The sequence below is a fragment of the Musca autumnalis genome, unplaced genomic scaffold, assembly GCF_047663935.1.
Source record: "Musca autumnalis isolate F117 unplaced genomic scaffold, ASM4766393v1 scaffold_1, whole genome shotgun sequence".
Lineage (NCBI taxonomy): Eukaryota > Metazoa > Arthropoda > Insecta > Diptera > Muscidae > Musca > Musca autumnalis.
This window is the reverse complement of record NW_027411644.1, coordinates 175,581,077-175,593,217: the sequence shown is the minus strand read 5'-3', so window position 1 is coordinate 175,593,217 and position 12,141 is coordinate 175,581,077.

Genomic DNA, 12,141 nt, shown 5'->3' with positions numbered 1-12,141 from the left:
GGTCACAACGGGTGAATATTTAAATCAAATAGCATCGGACCGTATACCTGAAAATAGTGGAGTAGCTTTGTGTGAAGTATTAATACCTGACAGAGACATGTGGATCGGTGGACCTCTGGCACAGATTCCCGCTGGAAGCTGCGGGTTTACGAATGGGCCTGTGCTAGGGGGGAGAACCGGACTGGATCTCTTTATCATAGAATCGGAAACGGAAATCTCCCTCCGTCTGCCGGATCATAACACGATCCTGCAGGCGTAAATCCGAGAGATAACAGAGTGTCTGAAATGGTTTGATACTCACAAAAGGCCTACCACTGCAAAAATCCTTACGGACAGCAAAGCAGCCATTAGGGCCATAACAACCAAGACAGTGAAATCTAGAACTGTCTTGGAATGTGTAAAGTCTATAAACTATTACTCCCAACACGGCACGGTAAACATTATATGGGTACCAGAGCATACCGGGATTAGGGGTAATGAAATAAAAAACTCCTTGGCAAATCAAACCAGAGAGCAACCTACAGTAAGTCTAGATAACGTCAAGCCCTTTAAAGCTACGCGTCTAGAGCTTAAGGCATGGGCAAAAAATTCAAATATATCCCTCTGGAGTAGTGAAGAGAAGTGAAACAAGTAAAAAAGTATAAGTCGGCTTTGCCGACTAAGATATACCCTCAGCCTATGTGAACTGAAACTTTCATCTACGGACAGATCGAATATATTTAGGGTCTTTTCTGAATTTTGTGGCAATTTTTGGACATTTGAACTTGCCGACCAAAATGTGGATTAGGATTAAAGTTTAAAAGTTTTGCGGAGGAGGGAATGGACCGACATAGTGCATTACGGAAGTGGATCTTATTTTGAGAGTCATATCTTTTCGATAGATATCGCGCGCACTAGTCATTTCAGTAGGTTATCGTACACCTGTTGGACCAGTATGCCAGGAAGCATGGACTTGTCCATGGAAAATGTAATTTGGCTGTAAACAGGACCACAAAGAACATCATCGGTATAAATTTCCAAAGGATCTCCGAACAGACCCTAACTGCACTTGGACACAAATGTTGAACTTTTGTGGGGGATGTATCTTAAGGAGAGGATGGACCGTTTTTGAAGTTAACCTAAGTTTGGAAAAAATATGACGAAGGCCAAATTTTGGACCAAATCGGTTTATCAGTTCGAGAGTTATTGTGCTCTCCAGCTACTACATATGGTGCCATAGGGGTTTTTACAACTTTCGGGCTGTTTTCCCAAGAAGTGTGGACTTGCCACTGAAAAAACTTTTACCGTCGTAATTGAGACAGCGATTGCAAGTTGCTTCAACAAAAATCAAAGTTAGTGAAGACCAGGTCTTAAAGTGAACTTATCCGAAATGTTGTGTGGGAGGTACCCGAAGGAATGGACAAATATAGTCCATATTCGAACCTTATCTATATATGGTAGATATATTAGGATGTGTACAGTATGGACCAAATCGGTCACTCTCATCGAGAGTTATCGTGCGCAAAATTTTTCCGAACATTTTTTATCTTTTGTGGGGGAGGTACCTGAAGGAGCCGACCGATATGGCTTATCTTCGAACTTAAACTAAGTTGGGACAATATATTATGAAGGCGAAATTTTGGATCGAATCGGCAGATCCGTTTGAAAGTTATCTTGCGCTCCAACCACTACACACTATGTCATAGGGTTTTTTGAACTTTTCAGACTATTTTCTCAGGAAGTATGGTTTTGCCCCTGATGAAACTTGTACCGTATGGTGGGCCGTGAATACAAGTTGCTACAACAAAAATCAAAACGATTCGAGAGCAGGTCCTAAACAAAAATCAAAACGATTCGAGAGCAGGTCCTAAACTGAACTTTTCCGCAATTTTGTGTGAGAGGTACCCGAAGGCGTGGACCGATTAAGTCCATATTGGAACCTCATCTAAGTCTGGTAGAAATTTCACGATGTTCAAAGTATGCACCAAATCGGTTACTCCCTTCAAGAGTTATCGTGCGCACAAATTTGCCGAACATTTTCGAACTTTTGTGGGGGAGGAACCGGAAGGAGTGGACCGATATAACCCATCTTCGAACTTAAACTAAGTTTGGACAAAATATTGCAAAAACCAAATTTTGGACAGAATCGGTTGATCCATTCGAGAGTTATCGTGCGCACCAGCCAGACGGACGGACATTGCTAAATCGACTCCAAATTGTCTGAAACACATTTCGTCCAAACATACTTGGGGTCTAAAACCATTATTTCGATGAGGCACATTTTGCCCGTATGAAAGTGTATATATACCCTCGTTAGCATAAATGCTGAGGGTATAAAAACACAAAAATCCTATGGGGAAACCCAGACGAGGACAAAACAAAGGAACTACTCTTTCTAAGTAATAAAGACATCAGTAAACTGACAGGCATCCTTACAGGACACCTGGGGCTACCAGCGCACCTGCACAAAATAGGTTGAGAATGCAGAGCGTGCGGAAAGGACTACGAAACGTTGGAACACTACCTCTGTCATTGCCAAGCTTTCACAAATCTGAGAACCCAGTTACTAGGGAACGATATAATACAAGGACTCGACCAAATTAGGACAATCGAGTTTAAAAATCTAAGAGACTAAATATGACAGAGATCCTAAACTAAGTCCAAACAAAATCAGGAATTTAACTAATAATTCCTTACACCTTAAAAAATAGCCTTTTCCATAACCCAAAATTAGAGCACACAACTGGCCTACTTATGGCTTAAGTGTATGTCCACACCCCTCTTTTGAACCTAACTTAACGTAACCTTGTATGAGTGTTAATGGAAAAATATCATAGATGTTCCAAAATGCACTAAACTAACCTAATATTAATTTTTTAGTCCGGAACATTTTAAAGCTGCTTTCTATATATGTTCTTAATTTTCGCCAGAAAATATTGGACACCCTGACTGTAATTAGAATTTACTGTGATTTCTCATTTGGATTCTCATAGGCAAGAAACCCTTGCTAAATTGTTTAACTAGAGAAATATTGGATTTTTTTTAACAAATCTTAGCCAAAATATTTCATACCTGTTTAAACTAATTACCCAACTCTCACTTTTACATAAATGAAAAAGAAAACTACTTTCCTGTCACCTTATTAGCCTTTAAATGAAATCTTTCTTACTTTCCTTTGTCATTTGTGGTGGGTTAAATGCTTCTTGTAGTTGGCTTTCTGTTGTCAACAATAACATTAGCAACGAACGACAACATTGTGCAACATCATAATGCTCATTTAGTGAACAAATCAACAACTTTTAATAATATTTTGTTGTTGTTAATGTGATTAGTGTTGCCGTTGTCGTGTGTCTGTCTATTTTAATCTTTAAGCAACACCTACGCAACGATTTAAAATGACAAACCGACAAGTCGCCAAAAGGCAACAACAAACGTACTATCATTACCGTACTGTTTACACTGTACGAGTACATCCATCTATCCGACTGCAATGTAATCCTAAATATAAAACTAAATTGTAGAAGACAACAGACACTCAATGAGCAGTGGCAATGAAGTTACACAGTACCATAAAAAGTACGAAAATGGAGTTTAAATGGTAGAAAATGGAAAATATGGGAAGTTATTCAGATATAGGACGTATTGTTATATCGAAAGGGCTTTTCTACCATTTTATTGCCCTATTACTTATAGAGACTAATACGGATTTATAGAGTTTACAAATAGCCCAATATTATTGATGATGATCGTAGAAGAATGTCCATTTTAAGACACATTGAGACATGTGTGGCATTTGTGTTAAAATTTGGTATGAATTTGGAATACTGTGCCTCAACAACTCAGCAAAGAAAGAGGCCAAATCATTAAAACAGACAGATGCTTTCAGGCCAAAATGCAGGGCCAATGTTGGTGGTATTTTAAGTTCAGTGTTGATGTTGTAGCATTTTCCACTACTCATTCTTCTCCTAAAGCAACATGCGCAATCCTCATCATCATCATTCTTTTTCTTGTATCTGTTTTTCGTAAATGTTCGAAGGAAGTCAAATGTTAAAGACAAGTCAAGGAAAAGCTATTAAGGACAAAGCTTGGAGAAATTGTGTTGATTTTCTTTTTCCATTTGTGGTTTTGTTTTTTGTAAATGTTTTCATAACTTTACGATAATGACAGATATTAGCACTAAGAAAACAAACAAAAAACTCACAATGACAACTATAAATGAAATGGAACAAGTTCCTTTAGAAAATACCCTACAGAAGGTTAACATAGAATAACACTTCTAAAAACATATTTCCCGCGAATATCCATAAGGGACAGGAAGAGAAATTTGTCATATCACTGAGTTCAGCCCGAATATAATTTTAGCTCAGTCCCAAGGCCGAAGAATACTGCTCCTATATTATATGTCCAACATTTCTTCCCTTTTGGATGGCAATAATAGTCTAGTATCATCATTCATGATGTACGAAGAAGCTCCTAGGAGGACAAGCAGATATCGCAAGACATCATAGTTGCGTTACCCGATTTGATAAATGGCGTGTGTTAACGACCCGTCCTTTCACGCTTTCACGCTAGCGATCGTGATTTAGGGAAACTGCCCTTAAGGTTAAGAGATTAGTAGACGATCGAGTCGAATATAGTTTACACACTCATTAAATGACGTGGCAGATTGGTGGTGTTATATCACGCGGCATTTCATGAAACACCCCGAGAAACGTTGTATAAAATCATTACGATTTACGATTAGCAATGTTAGAGCTGTCATCCGAAACGACTATAGGCCGTTTTGTCTTCTGTCACTATTAGCGAAGATTCTTGAGGCGTACTCCTCTACATAAGAAGCCGTTTTCTAGTTACGAAACATCAATATAGATTCAGTAATACAGCAGCATTGCACCCCACAACCACAGCATTCTCCCAATGGAGCAGAACAGGGGTCAAAGGTCCGTCCTTTATCAAGGCAACTTCCATTCAAATTATGCCACATTAAAGTGGTACCTTGCACATATCCTGACACTCTCAGTCAACAAGTCAGTGATACCTGAGGGCAATATGCATTCCATTACCAATACCAGACAAGTCTGCCAGCCAGAGTCCCCTACAGTCATCAGTCTTGAAGTCTAAAGTCCACAAACATAACATGGTGCTCAAACCCATCTTGGGCACTACGTGTGGTAAAGAGAAGATATCCTTTTGGCTACCTATAAAACAGTCAGCAGGTCAGTCCTTAACTATGGGAATCCTTCATGAGCGACACTCAATGTAGAGGGTTGCAGACAACTCAAAATAACGCCCAGCGAACCGCAACCTGATGTGCCCAGATATCGAGTGTGGATCATCTGCATCAGGAGATAAAAATACAGTCAGTGCAGCAACATAATTGACTCTTGTGACTCATAATATATGGAATGTATGGAGGTACCAGTAAAGTCTGGGAGTGCCAAGGTAGAGGTGCTTAATGTATACATACCGCCGCTGAATAGTTCTGCCCTGCGTTATTTGCCTGACATTAGTTCGCATTCGGAGTTCAATAACTGTCTTGTGCTAGGGGTATTCAATGCATGAGCTCTGGCATTTCCTACTAGGCAATGTCCAGGGGGATTTAGCACTGGCTGAGTTAATTGATAGCTACACATTTTGCACGTTGAACGAAGAAGCTCCACAGCTCGCCACCCGGTCTGATGACTGATGTTAACAGACCACTCGACATCATAACCCCTTGACCGCGTACTTTTTTGAACCCTGAAAAAGCACATTGTCAAGAGGTGTTCAGAGGTGTTACTAATCACAACTAGAGAAAGCTGCCCAATCCCTCAGATGCTGGGGTACCTAAAAAAGTTTTCTGTGACATAATCACGGATGCAGCCGCTCGCTACACACCTGCTGGTCAAATATACAAACAAACATTTATTTTAACCGAAAATTTATAGAGCACCCATAGAGTGATATCCAGGCCTCATAAGATCATTCCCAGCCGAGGAGGTACCACCACATTTATGATGAGCAATATTACAGATGCACTTAGAAACACGAAAACATTCAAAGAGTTGAGTCCGCACTGAATATCAATGAAATGCTAAGCAACTGGATGAAAAGTTGATGGGTTGTCCCGTTACTGATGCAAGGTAAGCAAGCAGCAGAATGGAATCGTTCAGACCGATTTCAATCCTGTCGCCAGTAGCAAAGATTCTAGAAGCATGATGAGAAGCTGTTACTCAGTTACCCAATATCAGCATGGATTCTGGAAAATGGACAGTACCACAACAGCATCACACACCATATCCACACATATCAGACGAGGACTGAACCAGAACAGACCGTTCTACCGGACAGTTATGGTGGCTCTTGACCTATGCCAAGCTGTTCGAGAATATAGAGACGACTTACATACAGCCGTGTTTGAAACGCTAGATGGACAATACCACAACAGCATCACACACCGTATCCACACATATCAGACGAGGACTGAACCAGAACAGACCGTTCTTCCGGTCAGTTATGGAGGCTCTTGACCCATACCAAGCTGTTCGAGGATACATAGAAAACTTCCATCCAGCCGTGTTTGAAACGATAAATAACCAACTATATATGTGGAAGCCAGTCGTTTGTAGGTAGAATTCAGAAATACGAATTCCCAGGCCCGTAGATTGAATCAGGAAACTCCCCAAGACGGGGTGATACCTCCGGAACTGTTTTACCTCTACCTTTCTGAAATTGCGCAACCTCCGGACGGGTCCTATAGTCGATGATTTGTGTGGTACGTTAAATGTCTACATACCTGACTTATGCCCGTAATTTCTACGCTTAGTTATCTATTAGTTCATAGATATCTCCCGTGTAATCCAAATTTTATAATTTCAACTCATAGGTAACGTTACCGGGTCGAAAACGGCCGTGTTACTTACACCAAGGATTTTGCCTGGTTGATCGTTGCCAATGTGTTAAAAATTGTAAAACACTTATATGTGGCAATGTTTTTACGAAGTCATGAATAAAAATCACCAATGTTACCATATGTTTTCAAAATTTACATGCCTCGGTAAATGGCACGTAGAAATTACCAAACGCGTAGGTAAAGATAACTAATAGAAAGATACCTACCCGGTTACCTAGGGCTAGAAATTACGGACATTAGAGCAGTTCTTCCATCAGAGGACTATGAAAAAATCCGCCGCTAAATCCACTGACATACTGTTCACCACCGAGATTGTTGAAATGAGGCTCACCCTGGGGATGTTCTCCGATAGCCGCATTCACACAAAAGTTGTTTATGCTATCTGTGACTGCATTCGTGTGAATGCTATTTAAACCTGTTTTATAGGCTAGTAGATCTAAGGGTTCTCTTTTGTAACGCTGGACCTCTCTTTCTAGTTCACGAATATACCTCGTGACATGCCTGGTGGGGGTCTTATCCACCATATGGTGATTAGGATGGAACTCACGGTAAAACCCGAGCAAGTACTGCAACGAAAGCATGTCATTGTTTTGCTGTACTGGAAGAATCTTTGTCTTATACGGACGGTGGTCCACTGAATACATAAGAAGGCAACCTGTTGCTGTTCTCAGGTCGGCATTCTGACAGATATGAATATTTTTCATCACGTTGCGCTTATATTCTCGGACCAAACAGGCGCCGCATAGCTTACCACAGACCGACCTATACGTGGTCAACAAGGTTTCTTTATCAGCACCCCAAGTGCTACCGGCTAGGGACTTGAGGAACTTGTTCTTATATCTCAGCTTGTCGCAAATATCTGTTTTGGGGTAATTTGTGGTAGGAATTCTGCTACCATCGACCATGCCAATGAACTCTGTTCTCACCTCTACCGTCCGTGTGGTGAACAGAGTGGCCGTCTATCTAGGTGACAAGATCAGTTAAATGGGAATTCAGCCTTCCACGTATGGCAACCTCCCTGTTGCCTGATGCCAAGATCGTACAATAATCCGCATACACATATAATTGAATATCCTACCTTTCAAACAGCGTGAAGTGCTTCACAGTGTCAAAGGCTTTTGACAAATCAAGCGCCACCATCACTGCCCTGTCACACGGCTTGCTCTGGTTCAATCCTCGGCTAATATTTGTGATGATGGAGTGAAGCGCTGTTGTCGTGCTGTGCTGCTTTCGGAATCCATGCTGATGATCGGCAATTGGATTTCTGACGCTGGGGAGGACTAAAGCCTACGGGCGACAAACGATTCACCTTTTCTGGCATGAATGCCTGGCTTCAGTAGCGGGACAACCCAGCCCATTTTCCAGACTTCGCAAATGATGTGGGTCGCTAGCGACAGGTTGAGAACTTCAGTAGGATAATTGACCATGGCTCAACGTTTCGGATGATTTAGAGTTCCTGATGTCATTCGCAACATGATCACTTGTGGTGGTTCATCTTCGGCAGGAAGAAATCTAATGCGACGTAGTACTCTTTTCTTCGCCCTGTCACTCCCGGGGTTATCGACAACCAATCAATTGAAATAACTATTAGCGTAACGTAGCCAATCGTGATTCTTTCTTTTCTCAGGGTTTGAGAGTGACTTAACCGTTGTCCACAATTCACTTATGCCCTTAATTTCTAGCCCTAGGTAACCGGGTAAGTAGCTACCTATTAGTTATCTTTACCAACGCGTTTAATTTCTACGTGCCATTTACCGAGGCGTGTAAATTTTGAAAACATGTGGTAACATTGGTGATTTTCATTCATGATTTCGTAAAAACATTGCCACATATAAGTGTTTTACAATTTTTAACACATTGGCAACGATCAACCAGGCAATATCCTTGGTGTAAGTAACACGGCCGTTTTCGACCCGGTAACGTTACTTATGGATTGAAATTATGAAATTTTGCTTACACGGGGGATATTTATGAACTCATATATAACTACGCGTAGAAATTACGGGCATTATTCCGATTCCAATGTTGTAACTCTTCAGATGATTTAATCACTTGTTCCGCTTATGCTCACCATTAATTTCCAGTGTCAGCTTATTGACCCTGGGATCACTTGGGTTGGCACGACGAAGCTCATCATGCTCATTTGCTAGTCTCGTCGCCTCTACTCGGAAGTTTGGTCTCCCATCATTGACGAAAGTGCTACGTTCAGATATAATGAAATCGGGATGGAGACAATTATGGGGAGAGGGTCCAAGAAAAACTACGGGTTGCCAGGTGACGTTATTTGTCAGACCTGGTGACACGATGGTTATGTCTAGCGAACTCCGACACTATCCGCTAATACTGGTAGGAGCATCCTCATTGACCGTGCAAACGTAGAGCTATCAATCTGCTCCGCCTGCACAATACCCATCTGGTTGTTTCCGTGGACCGAATGCCACAACTCATGATGAGCATTAAAGCCCCCAAGACCAGACGGTCATGACCCTCAAAAAGCGGACTAATGTTGGGCCTATAACCAGTGGTGCGATTCCCTAACTCATTTTTGGAGTTACCGACAAAAATCGGTAACATTAAAGTGCTTCTAACTTCGGTAACTAACGATGTTTGTCGGTAAGTTAGCGACGAATAAAAAGTAGTAGTAATATTCTGCCGATAGCAAGATTGTTGTCAACTTTTATTTGAATTTTTCATTCATAATTTTGCGTTTTAATTTTACCGGTTTTTGTCGGTAACTCAAAAAAGGAGTTAGAGAATCCCACTAAGGACAGCTATTTATCGACGGGAAGTATACGATTAGCAACTCTACCTCGGTAGTTCCACACCTGACTTCTACTCCCATAAATTCCATGTACGGGTCATTTGAGCAAAGCTTAAGCGTGATAGATCTGTATTGAACAAGCTGGCGCAATAGGAAAGCTAATCGCCTCCTGCACTTCTGCTTTGATCCTTCCTGTACGTATTAACCATCACAATGCTGTATGTAGCAGTTGTTGCCGCCGCGACCATGATATTCTTCCGACTCATGAAATCCACTATTTCTTTGACCTTACCTAAGAGTCCATTGAACTTAAATTGCAAAATGATGCATTCTCAGGGATTGGAACAACAACGGCTGATGTTAAATGCTGCGAGTGCCGCTGCTGTTGGGGGGACTGCAGGGAAGTTGCGGGATCAGATTACGATGACACGCTAGGGGCTGTGTTCACGTAGCATGCAGCAACATAATTCCTGTCGTAGTCCCTCGTATGGACGAGTCCAGAACAAACCCTGAGATGCACTTACTCCCGACAACTATTGAATCTCACCATACCTTGAGAGTGCGGTGGATGCGGCTGTGACAAACGGAGTACATATAAATTGGTCCTGGGTTTTCTTCCATCACGGCACATACCAAAAGAATCCGAAGCAGGCATTTCGGCATATGCTGATCTCAATCTGGGTCCATCCAGTACGAAAAATCCCGGTGCCGCGGGATTGAAATGTCTTTGATCAATTGGATTCCCGCAAATCGTATGTATGTATGTATGTTTGTATGTACCCAGCTAGCATCTGGAAGATTGCTTTCTCAAAAATCACATTGCGGAGTCTGTAATAATTAAAAAGAGTTCAATTTAAAATACAACAACAAATGCATAGCAATCACAATAACTCATTTAGGCGTTTAAAGTGTCACTACACGCAAAAAAAAATCGGCCTCTCTAACATATGTCCCAAACATATTTTGCAGTAAACATATATATGTTTGCAACAGTCCCAAACATAATATATGTTTGGGTGGAAACAAATATATGTTTGGGTGGAAACAAATATATGTTTGGGTGCAAACATATATATGTTTGGGTGCAAAGATATTTATGTTTGGGTGCAAAGATATATATGTTTGGGTGGAAACAATTTTATGTTTGGGTGCAAACAAAGATATGTTTGGGTGGAAACAATTTTATGTTTGGGTGCAAACATTTTATATGTTTGGGTGCAAAAAAATACAAACCCAAAAGGCACAAAAAAAACAAATACATGAACCAGTGGGCGCTTACTGAGAGCAAGGGAGCGTAAAATTCAATGTAAACACTTTAAAATGTGTGCTCACTTGCTCTCAGTAAGAGCTCACTGTCTATCTCTATAGTATACACACAAATGTTGTGGTTTTTTATTAAAAGGCAAAAGAACAATAAACACATAGGTACATACAAAATTCCAAAAAATACATAACACACTTTAATAAAAGAAAAACTGATTGAAATAATTTGTAAATAGTCACACTTTTAAAAAGGAAAACTATATAGAAACGTAGTTGAACGCTTCTCCTTAGTTGTGAAATAAAACAAATTGTCCTCTTAGTTGAAATCATCAGCGGGGAATCGGCATCTAGAATCAAATGATTATGTAATGTAATAAATAAATATGGATATGCCATATTTCAAATATACATAAGTATGTACATATGTAATTACCAATATTAAATGCGATTTCTTCCTTGTCCAATAAAATAATTCCATTCAACTTTCCGATTCAATTATAAAATGTATTGGGCATTTAATTTACTAAAAACACAATTTCTTTAAGAAAACACAAAACACTAATTTATTCACTCACTTTACCGTCTTGACTCTACAAAGGCAACTAAAACACTGAAGAAAGAAAAAAAATATAATTCATATCATTTTTTCTTTTCTTCTTCGTTGGTTAACAACAACAAAACAAGAAACACACGAGTTTGACGCATACATGCCACCAAAGCCCCCTTCTTCGCTTCTACGTCTTCTATTATACAATACACACAACTCTTTATTATAAAACAACATTCCACAGCCGCGAGAGCACTGTTATTACTCTCGTTGACAAACATCCTCTCTCCACCCATGAAAAAAATGTTCTAACATAAAAAATATGTTTTACCCAAACATATCAAATTGAGATATGTTACAAAATGTTGCAAACATATATTTGTTTGGACCCAAACATATTATGTTTGGATCCAAACATATATTTGTTTGCAACCGGTCCCAAACATATATTTGTTTGGATCCAAACATATTTCTAACATAAATTTTTCTGCGTGTACTTTTTCGTTATTTATTGTCACATTTTGATCTTCATGAAGATTGAAAAATGCTTAATCAAAAAAGGGTCATGCAGGTGTTTGAAAAGTGATTATAATTATGTATCTTCAGATCATATTTTGAACAGTTAGGTGATTAAAAACTGATTGTTTTGTTTTATTTTGTTTGGTTGTAAATAATTCTCATATACACTTTCTACAAAAC